Raw genomic sequence first — 13,130 nt, 5'->3', positions numbered from 1 at the left:
CTCGTAAAACAATTGTTATTTGTTAAAAATTATATTGTAATACTTTGAATTTTATAAATAAAAATATAAATAAGTAATTGTACAAAAAGAAAAAGTAATCAAATAACTTTAAATTTTAAATACAAATCATGAGAAAATAAACAAATTAAGTTTTTTATATGAATCATGATCAAATAAATAACTCAATTATACATGTTAGATAAGCTAAATAAATATATGATATATGTAAATAATAAAACTACCATTGCAAAAGAATTATATTTAAGTTGTTATTAAATTTAAATTAATATTCTTATTTTGCAATTTTTTAATAATTATTTTAATTTAAAATATTGTAATTTTAGGAGAATTTTGATTTTTTAGATTATATAAATTACAAAATTACCCTTGTGAGAAAATCACATATATATTTAAAAATTAATTATTTTATTATTAATTTACTATCAGATTATTTTATTAATTTTCAATTTTTTATTTTAAAATATATTTTATAGAATAAATCAACGATTTTTTTTTTCTTATCCTATCCTGCTGGTAACCCAGCTCAAATTCAGGATAAAGATTTTAACTAGAGAAACAGAATAGGATAAGCTTCAGGATTAACTTATCATATCCTGTTGTGTCACCAAACACTGGATTGAGACATGATATGATATAGTTATCCTATCATGTCTCTTATCCTGCGCACCAAACGGACCCTTATAGTTTAATAGAATTTATTGAGTTTCTTAGGATTCCTATTCTTACAAGTTTTAACTATAGGAATTATGAGTATTAGTGGGTATGTTACAAATTAAGGTAGTTTAATTCTGATTTATGTTTATGTTTTTTTGTGTTACGTTTTTCATGTATTTAAAGGATGATAGTATCAATAATGTTGGAATATATTTAGTTCCCTAATTTGTTATTTCTAGAAGATTCTAAACATATCATTATTTCCTTCTAGTCAGTTGTACTTTTATTATAAATATCAGCCTTGAGTCGAGGAATAAAATCATTAAGCATTCACACATATTTTTTTAACATGGTATCACGAGACCTAGGTTAGGGTTAGAGTTCTACTGTAAAAAATATATGTTCGACCCGTTCTTTTACCCGACCCATTCTCATACCCGTTTAGTCTCTCATGGCCGACTACAACAAGTGGCCTTCCCTCGGCCAGGCCTATACCGGATCCTCGGTCAATAACGATGGCCAACCACCAAGTGCTGGCCGCGGAAACGGAGGAGGTGGCCGCGTAGACGGAGCTGGCCGCGGAGACGGTGGTGGCCGTGGTGGTGGGATACCAGACATCGGAAAGATACCAGACTTTATCGCTAACAGTAGCGGTAATGGCGGAAACAACGGAAACATGAACAAAACTGTTTATGGTGACAACGATTTCAACACAGGCTTCAAAGACAAAGAGGGTACCTCCCTCAACGTCGATATTCCTAAGATGAACGAGAATAACTATAATCAATGGGCCCAAACTGTTCGCTTGGTATTGGATGGCAAAGGAAAACTTGGATGTTTGACAGGAGCATTCGCTGAACCGGCACAAGGAGACCCACTTCACCAACAATGGAAGTCTGAAAACTCCATGATTATTGCTTGGTTAGTAAGCACTATGGAAACTGGCATAGGCAAGCCTTACATGTTTTTGCCTTCCGCAAAGGATGTGTGGGAAGCTGTTAAGGAAACATACTCTGATATCCAAAACGCCTCTCAAATCTTTGGTTTAAAGTCACAGTTATGGCATGCTAAGCAAGGTGACCGGAATGTAACTACTTATTACAATGAGTTGTTGACCTTGTGGCAAGAGTTGGATCTTTGTTATGATGACAATTGGAAATGCGCAGAAGATAGTGTTTTATTTCTAAAGAGGCAAGAGAATGATCGTGTGTTCATGTTTCTCGCTGGGCTGAATAAAGATCTTGATGACGTAAGAGGTCGAGTTTTGGGAAAGGTTCCATTGCTAACTCTTCGTGAGACTTTTGCAAAAATAAAAAGGGAGGAGGCACGACAAGGCAAGACACCTCGAAGCTCTAAATCTGAAGGCTCGGCTTTGGCAACTAGAAACCCCTACGAAGGAAAAAAAAATCAGACGAAGTTCCTCGGTGTGATTACTGCAACCGCGAATGGCATACACATGAAGATTGTTGGAAGCTCAAAGGCAAACCTCCTAACTGGACTCCTAATTGGAAGAAGAAGAAGAAAGGTGGTCGTGCATTCCAAGCCAGTAATTCTGATCAAGGACGACAATCTACTTTAACTCAGGGTCCATTCACTACGGAACAACTAGAGAAACTGTTCAAACTCCTCGAGTCTCAAACTCCTTCCTCTGTAGCAACAAAAGGTAACTCTGTTTTCTTCATGTCAGTCCCAATCATACTTGGATAGTAGATTCAGGTGCCTCTGATCACATGATAGGTGAATCCACTTTGTTCTCTTCATATAGTCCATGTGCAGGTAATCAAAAATTAAAAGTCGCATATGGCTCCTTTTCAGCCATCGTCGGCAAAGGGTCAATTGTGTTGTCTCCAATGTTAACTCTTAAAAATGTCCTTCATGTTCCAAACTTGTCATGTAGTCTAACGTCCGTTAGTAACTTAGCCCAAGATATAAATTGTCAAACTAATTTTTTCCGATCTCATTGCGTCTTTCAGGATTTGAACTCGGGAAAGATGATTGGCAGCGCTGAAGAGAGTGGAGGACTCTACTACTTTGACATTGGATCTGCCTCACAACTACCTTCTGAAACAATAAGTTCCTGCTTTGAGTCTTTTTCTGTTTTGAATAATCATGATGACAATATTATGTTATGGCATTTACGATTAGGTCATCCTAGTTAGGGGTGCTCAAATCCAAACCAATCCAAATAAAAACCGAAAATCGATCCAAAAAAACCGAAAACCGCAAAAAACCGAAGTTTTTTGGATGTGTTTGGATGTTCTTTTGTGAAAACTGCTGGATCGGATCGGATTTCGGATTGATTTCTTAAAACCAATCCAAACCGAACCAAACCGCATATATATATATTTTCATATTTATTTATCTTTTTATTAGTATAAATATATATTGCATTAACCTTTTTTTTTCATTTTAAATTTTGTTAATACTATATGTTAGTTTAATTTAATCTATTTTAAATTTTGTTAATACTATATGTTAGTTTAATTTAATTTAATTTTTTTTACTTTTTATATGTTTCGAATATAATTGATAATTGTCTTTCCAAAATATTAATTTTCAATATATTATATGTTATATTTTACATCAAACTTAATATTTATTTTGTCAAAAATGTCAAACTATTATTTTGTAGCATTTTTATAATATTTATATTTATTAAAAAAAATTACAATTTATAATTTGGATATCCAAAAACCGATCCAAATTAAACCGCATAATATTGGATCGGATTGGATCGGATTTTTTTTATTTGTCATCCAAAACCGAACCAAACCGCAAATGAATTTATTTTTGGATCGGATGAGTTTTTGCCTCAAAACCGATCCAAACCGAACCGCGAGCACCCCTAATCCTAGTTTTCCCTATTTAAAACACCTGTTTCCAAAGTTATTTCGTAATAAGGATATTTCTTTGTTTAAATGTGAAGCATGTGAATTTGCAAAACATCATCGTTCCCATTTTGCAATACAGCCTTACAAACCAACAAAACCTTTTTCTATTATTCACAGTGATGTTTGGGGCCCTAACCGTACAAGTACACTATCTCTTAAGAAATGGTTTATCACCTTTATCGATGACCATTCAAGGGTATGTTGGGTGTACTTGTTAAAGGGGAAATCTAATGTTTGTCAGGCTGTAAAAGATTTTTGTACAATGGTGCAAAACCAATATCAAACTAATATTCAAATCTTTGGAAGTGATAATGACAAAGAATATTTTAACATTAATTTGAGTGATTTATTTCTTGAAAATGGAATTATACATCAAAGTTCATGTCCTAATACTCCCCGACAAAATGGAGTTGCAGAAAGAAAAAAATAGACATTTATTGGAGGTAGCTAGAGCTTTACTTTCTCAAGTAAAGTACCAAACTATTTGTGGGGTGAAGCGGTTTTAACTGCTGCCTATTTAATTAACAGAATGCCTTCAAAAGTTCTCAATTTTCAAACTCCAATTGATACTTTCAAAGAATGTTTTCCTAATACTCGTGTTTCAAATGATTTGACATTAAAAAATTTTGGTTGCACAACCTTTGTACATGAACATAAGAATGTTGGAAAACTTGAACCACGTGCTATAAAATATGTTTTTGTTGGATACTCCCCAACCCAGAAGGGATATAAATGTTTTGATCCAAAAAACAAGAAAATGTATGTCACTATGGATGTTACATTTTTTTGAAAACAAAAAATTAACCTGCTGTCTAACGTAGGCACGGAAAACAAGTCTGGTCAATGGCGTATTCCTCTTTTCCGCCATCACCTGCACATGGCAGGTCTGCCATTTCCGCCATTCCTGCATGCATGGCGTCAGCCTTGATTCCGCCATCAGCCTGTACCTGCACGTGACAGATTTTGTCCCTAAAGAGGGGTATTACCGAAATTATTTTGAAAACAGGGGTATTACGGAAATAAAAAAAAAACTAGGGGTACAGGGAGATGAGTCCCCAGATAGCTTTAGTCCATGCTAACACTAAATTTGTTTAATTAGCATTAAACTCTTAAATTTTTGAATATTTTTTTTATAAACATCTTTAAAGTATCATATAAAATTTATTTATTAAAATTAGATTTTCTTAACATGAGAAGAATTAAATGCGAATGTTTTAAAAGGTAAAAGTAAAAATAAAAGTAACAAAAATTATGACATAAAAATCAAATTTTAAGCTCGTTTTTTCTTGAACATTTTTTTATTATATTTTTAACATACAAGCAAAAAAAAATCATTTAAAATTACTCACTCCTTTGGTGTAAATCGGTTATCATCTGCGCGTAATTGCAGAGACAAATCTCTCGAGTCTTGTGGACCCAAATGGGTAGCAAACTCTTCCTAAGAGTTTTAACACCGCTACATGCCCAAGCTAGAGATCGAACCCAGGACATTGGTTAAGATAGAAGAAACCCGCGTCATCTTATCTAAGTGTTTTTGAGTAAAATTACACACTCCTTTAATAGTAAGAACAAAAATTGAGTGCAGATAATTTTTCAAGGACTAAAAAATTAATAAAACTTAAATAAGGAATAAATTTAGAAAGTTATCACTCCCTCCGATCCTATATATAACGAACACTTTGGAATTTTTTTGTAAATTTTATAAAAAATACTCTTTAAATTTATTCTTTATAAAATGTAACATATTTCAATGTTATGCATTAATTATACAGACATATTCCCAAAGTTAGTTTTGGAATAACTCATAACATTTTAGAATTTTTAATTAAATAAATAAGTCTCATTGATATGTATGTTTTTCTCAATGTGTTTCTTATATATAGTACGAGATTGAATAGTTTGTAAGATCAAAATATATTTTGAAAAAAATAAATAAAAATAATAAGTAAATGCGAAGTAGTCAAAAAGTGAAAAATTTGGAGAGAGGGCTATGGCAGATTGATTAGATGCGGATGGTTTTACGTGAGCTCATGTTATAATGTCATGGTCCATGATGGACCATTTGAAATAGCAGTCCATGGAAGCACTCGCCATAACCATAATTGAATCACTACCACCGTCGCAACGCAACATCTCATTCTTCACTCTCAACCGTTAAAATGTCATTTTCAGTGTTAAGTAACGGTGCTGTTTCTGCTATCACTCTCTTTCCTTCCAACAATTTCTGTTTTCCAATTCACAATTTCAATCGTCGACGGTTTTACTCTCAAGCTCATTCCAATTCCCAATTACGTCACAATCTCGTTGTTGATGATGCTATTTCTTCATTCAATCAAATGCTATGTATCAACCCTACCCCACCCATCGTCAAATTCAATAAGATGTTAACTTCCCTTGTTAAAAATAATCAGTTTTACACTGCTATTTCCCTCTCTCATCAAATGGAGTTTAAAGGAATTCAACCTAACTCTGTTACTTTGAGCATCTTACTCAATTGTTTCTGCCGCATTGGTCAACTCAATTTTGCATTTTCTGTATTAGCAAAAATTCTCAAGCTAGGTTATCAGCTTGATACGATAACAATAAATACACTTATGAAAGGCATGTGTCTTAGTGGTCAGGTTATTAAAGCTTTGGATTTTCATGACGATGTTATATCAAAGGGATTTCAGCTTGATCAAATTAGTTATGGAATCTTGATTGATGGCTTATGTAAAAAAGGACAAACAACAGCTGCCCTACAGTTGCTTAGAAGGATTGAAGAGTTAATGGTTAAACCAAACGTGGTAATGTACAGTATAGTCATTAATAGTCTTTGCAAGGATAAGCTTGTGAGTGATGCTTTTCATTTATATTCTGAAATGATTGTCAAGAATATTTATCCTAATGTTGTCACTTGCAATACTTTAATATATGGTCTTTGCATTGTGTGTCAATTCAAAGAAGCTGTTGGTTTGTTAAATGAAATGTTGTTGAAAAACATCAGCCCAGATGTTGTTACTTTTAATATATTGATTGATGGTTTATCTAAGGAAGGAGATTTGAGAAAAGCTAAAAATGTCTTGGCTATTATGATAAAACAAGGTGTGAAACCAGATGTTGTTACTTATAATTCTTTAATGGACGGGTATTTTTTGGTTAAAGAAGTGAACAAGGCCACATATGTATTCAATACATTTGCTCAAAGGGGAGTGATTCCTGATGTTGTTAGCTACAGTGTCATGATTAATGGTTTATGCAAGAATAAAATGGTGGATGAAGCCGTGGATCTCGTCAAAGAAATGCATTTAAAAAACATAGCTCCTAATACTAGAACATACAATTCACTTATTGATGGGCTTTGCAAATCGGGGAGAATCCCTGATGCTTGGGATCTTGTTGATGAGATGCATGATAGAGGCCATCCTGCTAATGTGATCACCTACACTTCTATATTGGATGCATTGTGCAAAAACCATCAGTTTGACAAGACAATTGAATTATTGGCGAAGATCAAAGACCAACAAATTCAGCTAAATATGCATACATACACTATACTTGTCGATGGACTATGCAAAAATGGAAGACTTAAGGATGCACTAGTGGTTTATCAGGATCTTTTGATTAAAGGCTACCATTTAGATGTGACGATGTATACTGTTATGATTAACGGGCTTTGTAAAGAGGGCTTGATTGATGAAGCATTGTCCTTAATGTCAAAAATGGAAGATAATGGTTGCACCCCTGACGGCATAACTTACACAACTCTTATTGATGCTTTGTCCAAAAATGGAAAGAATGAGAAGGCGATGAAACTTTATCGTGAAATGATTGCTAGAGGTCTTTTATAAGAGTCGAACTAGGTGAGATGCTTGCAAGCTACAATTTGTTATTTTGAATTAGAAAACAACCATCTAATTTTTATTTCTTTTTCGTATTTATAAAAGATGGTTGGTGCAATTGACTCGCTATTACATTTGTTTCAATTTTAATTAAAAGTTATACTTTGGTGATTTCTTTATGATATTTGTTAACACAATTGTGTTAGATTTTTTTCATTCTTTAATAACTATACTTTTCTTCCCAATTTTTTTATGAATCTGCATCATATTTTTCAAGGATTTTTTTTATTCCTTGTCATTTGTTAGTGTTCAATTTATATTTTTCAAGGATTTATATTTATGAATCTTCATCATAAAGGGTATGCCCAAGCTTGCATTGTCATCCCTTCCATCTGTTGAGATTGTTTATGCTTGTTGGGAAACTGTTAATATAAGAACTATTTTCCATCTTTCCTGACGGAAATTGCCGCATATGATGTATAATCTCAAGATACTTTCCATCAAACATTTTGTTGAACTCAAGGTACTACCAAATGAACTCAACACTCTCAGTTCCATACAAGAACTACACATTTCATGTTGTTATAAGCCTGAGTCTGTCCCCGAGTGTGTACTGCAAGGTTTGAGTTCTCTTCGAGTTTTGAGCTTTCAATGTTGCAGTAGTTTAAAATCCTTGCTCCAACATCCAACAAACCTGACTTGTCTTGAGAGACTTGAAATTCTACCTAATCTAAAATTATCCTACCTAATCTCGTATTATTAACGGATCAAACATGCCCTAAAGAGTTATCCGCAACAATTTTTCTTGTTTGATAAATACTAAACAATTTTGATTGAAAATAGAATAGTTACATATTAACCACTTGAACTCAATGTATTAGTTATGTGTTGATTAAATGTTGCAACATTAACCTAAATGAAACCCATCCCCCCATTGATTTCCTTCTTATCGAAAACTGAGTTGCAGCATAAACCTGAGTCGCTCCCAATTATTCATTCATTTCCTTGTAATCCAAAACTAAGTTGCAGCAGAAACCTGAGTCACTCGCAGCATCTCATTCTTCACTCAAAACCGTTAGAATGTCATTTTCAGTGTTAAGTTACGGCGTCGGCGGTGCTATCGATCTTTCCACTCACAACAATTTCAATCGTCGCCGATTTTACTCTCAGCTCATTCCCAATTACATCACAATCACAATATTGTTGTTGATGAAGCTGTTTCTTCGTTCAATCGAATGCTCTGTATCAACCCTACCCCACCCATATTCGAATTCGGTAAGATCTCAAGTTCCCTTGTTAAAAACAAACATTTTCACACTGCTATTTCCCTCTCTCATCAAATGGAATTTAAAGGAATTCAACCTGACTTTGTTACTCCTGATGTTGTCACTTGCACATATTTACTATATGGCCTTTATAATGTGGGTCAATTCAAAGAAGCTGTTGGTTTGTTAAATGAAATGTTGTTGAAAAACATCAGCCCAGATGTTCTTACTTTTACTATACTGATTGATGGTTTATCTAAGGAAGGAGAGGTCAGAAAAGCTACAAATGTCTTAGCTGTTATGATAAAACAAGGTGTGAAACCAGATGTTGTTACTTATAATTCTTTAATGGAGGGGTATTTCTTGGTTAATGAAGTGAACATGGCCAAATATGTGTTCAACACTCTTGCTCAAAGGGGAGTAGTTCCTAGTGTTAGTAGCTACATTGTCATGATGAATGGATTATGCAAGAATAAAATGGTGGATGAAGCAATGAATCTCTTCAAAGAAATGTATTTAAAAAACAAGTTTCCTGATATTGTAACATACAATTCACTTATTGATGGACTTTGCAAATCGGGGATAATCTCTAATGTTTGGTACCTTCTTGATGAGATGCATGATAGACGCCAACCTGCTGATGTGATCATGTTAGAGATGCTGAAGTGGGCCTTGATGTGAATGATAATAAGCCCAAAGTGTGGAGGGTTTATAGGATGAAGCGTGGTAAAGATTTAATAAAAGATGCTGAGGTGGCAGCTAGTGAGGGATAGAATCAGAGTTAGTTACTATATAAGAGGAGTATTAGGATTGGTGAGAATCATCTCTGATTTTGCGTAAGAAAAAGAGAATTAGGGTCACACTTTGTGATTGGGAAGCCGTAGCGCTTTTTAGGGTTGATAGCCGTTGCTATCAGCACATTCTATTTTCCTTTGCTTGTATTCCGTTCTTTTCAGAGTAATACAAACCTCTTTATCGTTTATTACAGTTTTATTCACATAAAACCCATCAATTGGTCCGACCTGCCGGATCAAAACCCACACTGTTCTGATTGTAGATGCCAATAAAGTCAAACAAACCAACAATGGGAGATCGTGTTGACATATTAGAAGGACGCGTTGATGAAGTGCAAACTACTCTGCAATCGTTGGTTGCGCAGATGCAGATCCAGAGTCTTGCAATCAGTGAGATGAGCAAGCAATTGGGAAAGCAGAAAACCTCAGCAGAGAGTGAAACGTCCACTGGAGGTTCATCTTACAACGAATCACGCTTAGCTGGTAAAAAGGTGAAACTACCAGTTTTTGAGGGTGACGATCCTGTTGCATGGATCACAAGGGCCGAGATCTACTTTGATGTACAGAACACTCCTGATGAGATGCGTGTTAAGCTTTCACGTTTGAGTATGGAGGGTTCGACGATTCATTGGTTCAACTTGCTGCTTGAAACAGAGGACAATCTCTCTTGGGAGAAGCTGAAGAAAGCCCTGATCGCGCGCTATGGCGGTCAGCGTTTAGAGAATCCGTTCGAAGAGTTATCGACGTTACGACAGACCGGAAGTGTAGAAGATTATGTGGAAGCTTTTGAGCTTCTATCATCGCAAGTGGGGCGATTACCTGAGGAGCAGTACTTGGGTTATTTCATGAGTGAGAATGCAGATGATGAGAATGGCCAGGGACGTCGAAGATGAGATGAGGGAAGAAGATGATAATGGTGAACGTTATTACGGGAAGAAGACATTCACTAAAGATGGATTGGGCTGAAAAGATTGGGCTTCTCAACCCAAATATCGTAGCGGGACAAATTACAATTCCAAGGATTTAACCCGACCCACTAATTTGGGTTAGTCCAACGCGAATCAGAAAACGGGTTCGACAGGTTCTGCACAAAATTCTTCTTCGTCTTTACTTTCTATTGGGAATAAAAGGGAAAGCAACCGTCGTAACAATAATTTTGAGCGATGGAAGGGAGTTCGGAGTATGCACAGTGATGAGGTGGAGGAGAGAAGAGCAAAAGGGCTTTGTTTCAAATGCGGTGGTAAGTTCCATCCGACTCTTCACAAATGCCCTGAAAGATCTATTAGGGTCCTGATTTTGGGGGATGGTGAGGAATTGAATGAGGAAGGTGAAATTGTGTCTATGGAAGCTCAAGTCCCAACTAGTGATGAAGAAGAAGATGCTGAGTGCAAGATTATTGGAGTGTTAGGAAGTATGGGTGAGTATCGAACCATGAAGATTAAGGGCAGGCTACAAGATGTGGATGTGGTTGTGTTAGTAGATAGTGGTGCTAGCCACAACTTTATTTCACCCAAAATCACTGCTGCTTTGGGTTTGCAAGTCACTCCTATTTCTGCCAAGAACATTAAGCTTGGAGATGGGCACAAGGTAATCTCTCAGGGAGTGTGCAAAGGTGTGAGTATTAACTTGGGAACTATGATTGTGGTTGTAGATGCACTGGTTTTGGATTTAGGAGGGCTGGATGTAGTACTTGGAGTCTCTTGGTTGAGTACACTTGGGAAGGTTGTGATAGATTGGAAGGCTCTTTCTATGCAATTTTGGCATAACGATGAGATGGTGGCTTTACAAGGTCTGGGAGGAAACCAAGAACAACAAGGTTTTCTCAATAGTTTCCTTGAAGATAGACATGAGAGGAGGGGTGAAGTGTGGCAATGGTCCAAAGATGAGCAGCAAGTTAATGGAGCAGAATTAAATCAAGCCGGATTGAGGATTATTTTGAGTCAGTTTCAAAGCATTTTCCAAGAACACATACACAAGAGCACCATATCAAATTATTCTCAGATATCCCTGTTAATGTGAGACCTTATAGGTACCCTCACCATCAAAAGGAAGAAATTGAAAGGCAAGTGTTTGAATTGTTGGAAGCTGGTGTGATTCGTCCTAGTATGAGTTCCTTTTCAAGTCCTGTCATATTGGTTAAGAAAAAAGATGGAAGTTGGTGCATGTGTGTGGATTATAGAGCTCTTAATAAGGCGACAATACCAGATAAGTATCCTATTCCTGTAGTAGAAGAATTGCTTGATGAGTTATATGGAGCCACCATTTTTTCTAAAATTGATTTGAATTCTGGTTATCACCAAATCAGGGTAGCTGATGAGGATATACATAAAACTGCTTTTAGGACCCATAATGGACACTATGAGTATTTAGTGATGCCATTTGGGCTAATGAACGCCCCAGCCACGTTTCAAGCTACTATGAATGATCTTTTTAGACCATTTTTGAGGAAATTCGTATTGGTATTTTTTTATGACATTTTGGTCTTTAGCAACAATCTGTCTGATCATGAAATTCATCTAAAGCAAGTGTTGCATATTCTGTTGACTAATAGTTTTGTTGCAAATCAATCTAAGTGCAAGTTTGGTTGTCAAGAAATTGACTATTTAGGACACATAATTTCTGGTGCAGGGGTGTCTGTTGATCCTAACAAGATTCAGTGTATATTGGATTGGCCTGAACCCAAAAATGTGAAGGGTGTACGTGGATTTTTGGGTCTTACAGGATACTATAGGAAATTTATCAAAGATTATGGTAAATTGGCCAAACCTTTGACTGAAATGACAAAGAATTACAATTTTAAATGGGGGTCAGCAGCTGCTGAAGCTTTCAGCAAGCTCAAAACCGTCATGACTACTTCCCCCGTGTTAGTTCTGCCCAATTTTTCTCTTCCTTTTGAAGTGGAGTGTGATGCAGCTGGGAGGGGGCTTGGTGCAGTATTGATGCAAAATAGGCAACCCATAGCCTATTTTAGCAAGGCTTTGTGTGACAGTAATTTGTCAAAATCTGTTTATGAAAAGAGCTTATGGCATTAGTGTTGGCTATTCAGCATTGGAGACACTATCTTTTGGGTAAACAATTCACTGTTTATACGGACCATAAGAGTTTAAAACATTTTCTTCAACAACGGATTTCCTCACCTGACCAACAATGTTGGCTTGCTAAATTGCTTGGGTATCAATTTGATGTTCTTTACAAACCAGGAGGTGACAATAAGGCTGCTGATGCCTTGTCTAGATGTTATGGAGATGGGGAGCTGAATGCTATTGTATCTTATCCTAAATGGTTAGAAGGTCAGAAACTGTTGCAGGAAGTTCATCAAGATTCAGATATTCAGAAGCTCGTTGCTGAATTATTGATCTCACCTGATGCTAAGCCTGGTTATACTGTGCATCAGGATACTTTATTTTATCATGGTAGGTTGGTATTATCTCCAATGTCTCCTTCAATTCCTTTATTGCAGCAAGAATTTCACAATACACCTACCGGAGGTCATTCTGGGTACCTTAGGACCTATATAAGGTTAGCAGAAAATCTCTACTGGATAGGCATGCAGAAACAGGTCAGGGATTTTGTAAGATCTTGTGACATCTGTCAGCGGCAAAAATATGCAGCTACAACGCCTGGAGGTCTCTTACAACCTCTTCCCATTCCTAATGCCATTTGGGAAGACTTGTCCTTGGACTT

At 35.8% G+C, this 13,130-nt stretch overlaps 2 pseudogenes; both read left to right on the top strand.

The window, feature by feature from the left end:
• The first annotated feature begins 5,655 nt into the window (after positions 1-5,655).
• LOC123904801 lies at positions 5,656-11,528 on the top strand (annotated as a pseudogene).
• Positions 8,556-9,267, top strand: LOC123911320 (annotated as a pseudogene).
• Positions 11,529-13,130: the final 1,602 nt, after the last annotated feature.

This window comes from Trifolium pratense, linkage group LG2 (assembly GCF_020283565.1).
Source record: "Trifolium pratense cultivar HEN17-A07 linkage group LG2, ARS_RC_1.1, whole genome shotgun sequence".
Lineage (NCBI taxonomy): Eukaryota > Viridiplantae > Streptophyta > Magnoliopsida > Fabales > Fabaceae > Trifolium > Trifolium pratense.
Note: the sequence above shows the minus strand (reverse complement) of the source record. Positions and strands in the feature narration are given on the sequence as shown.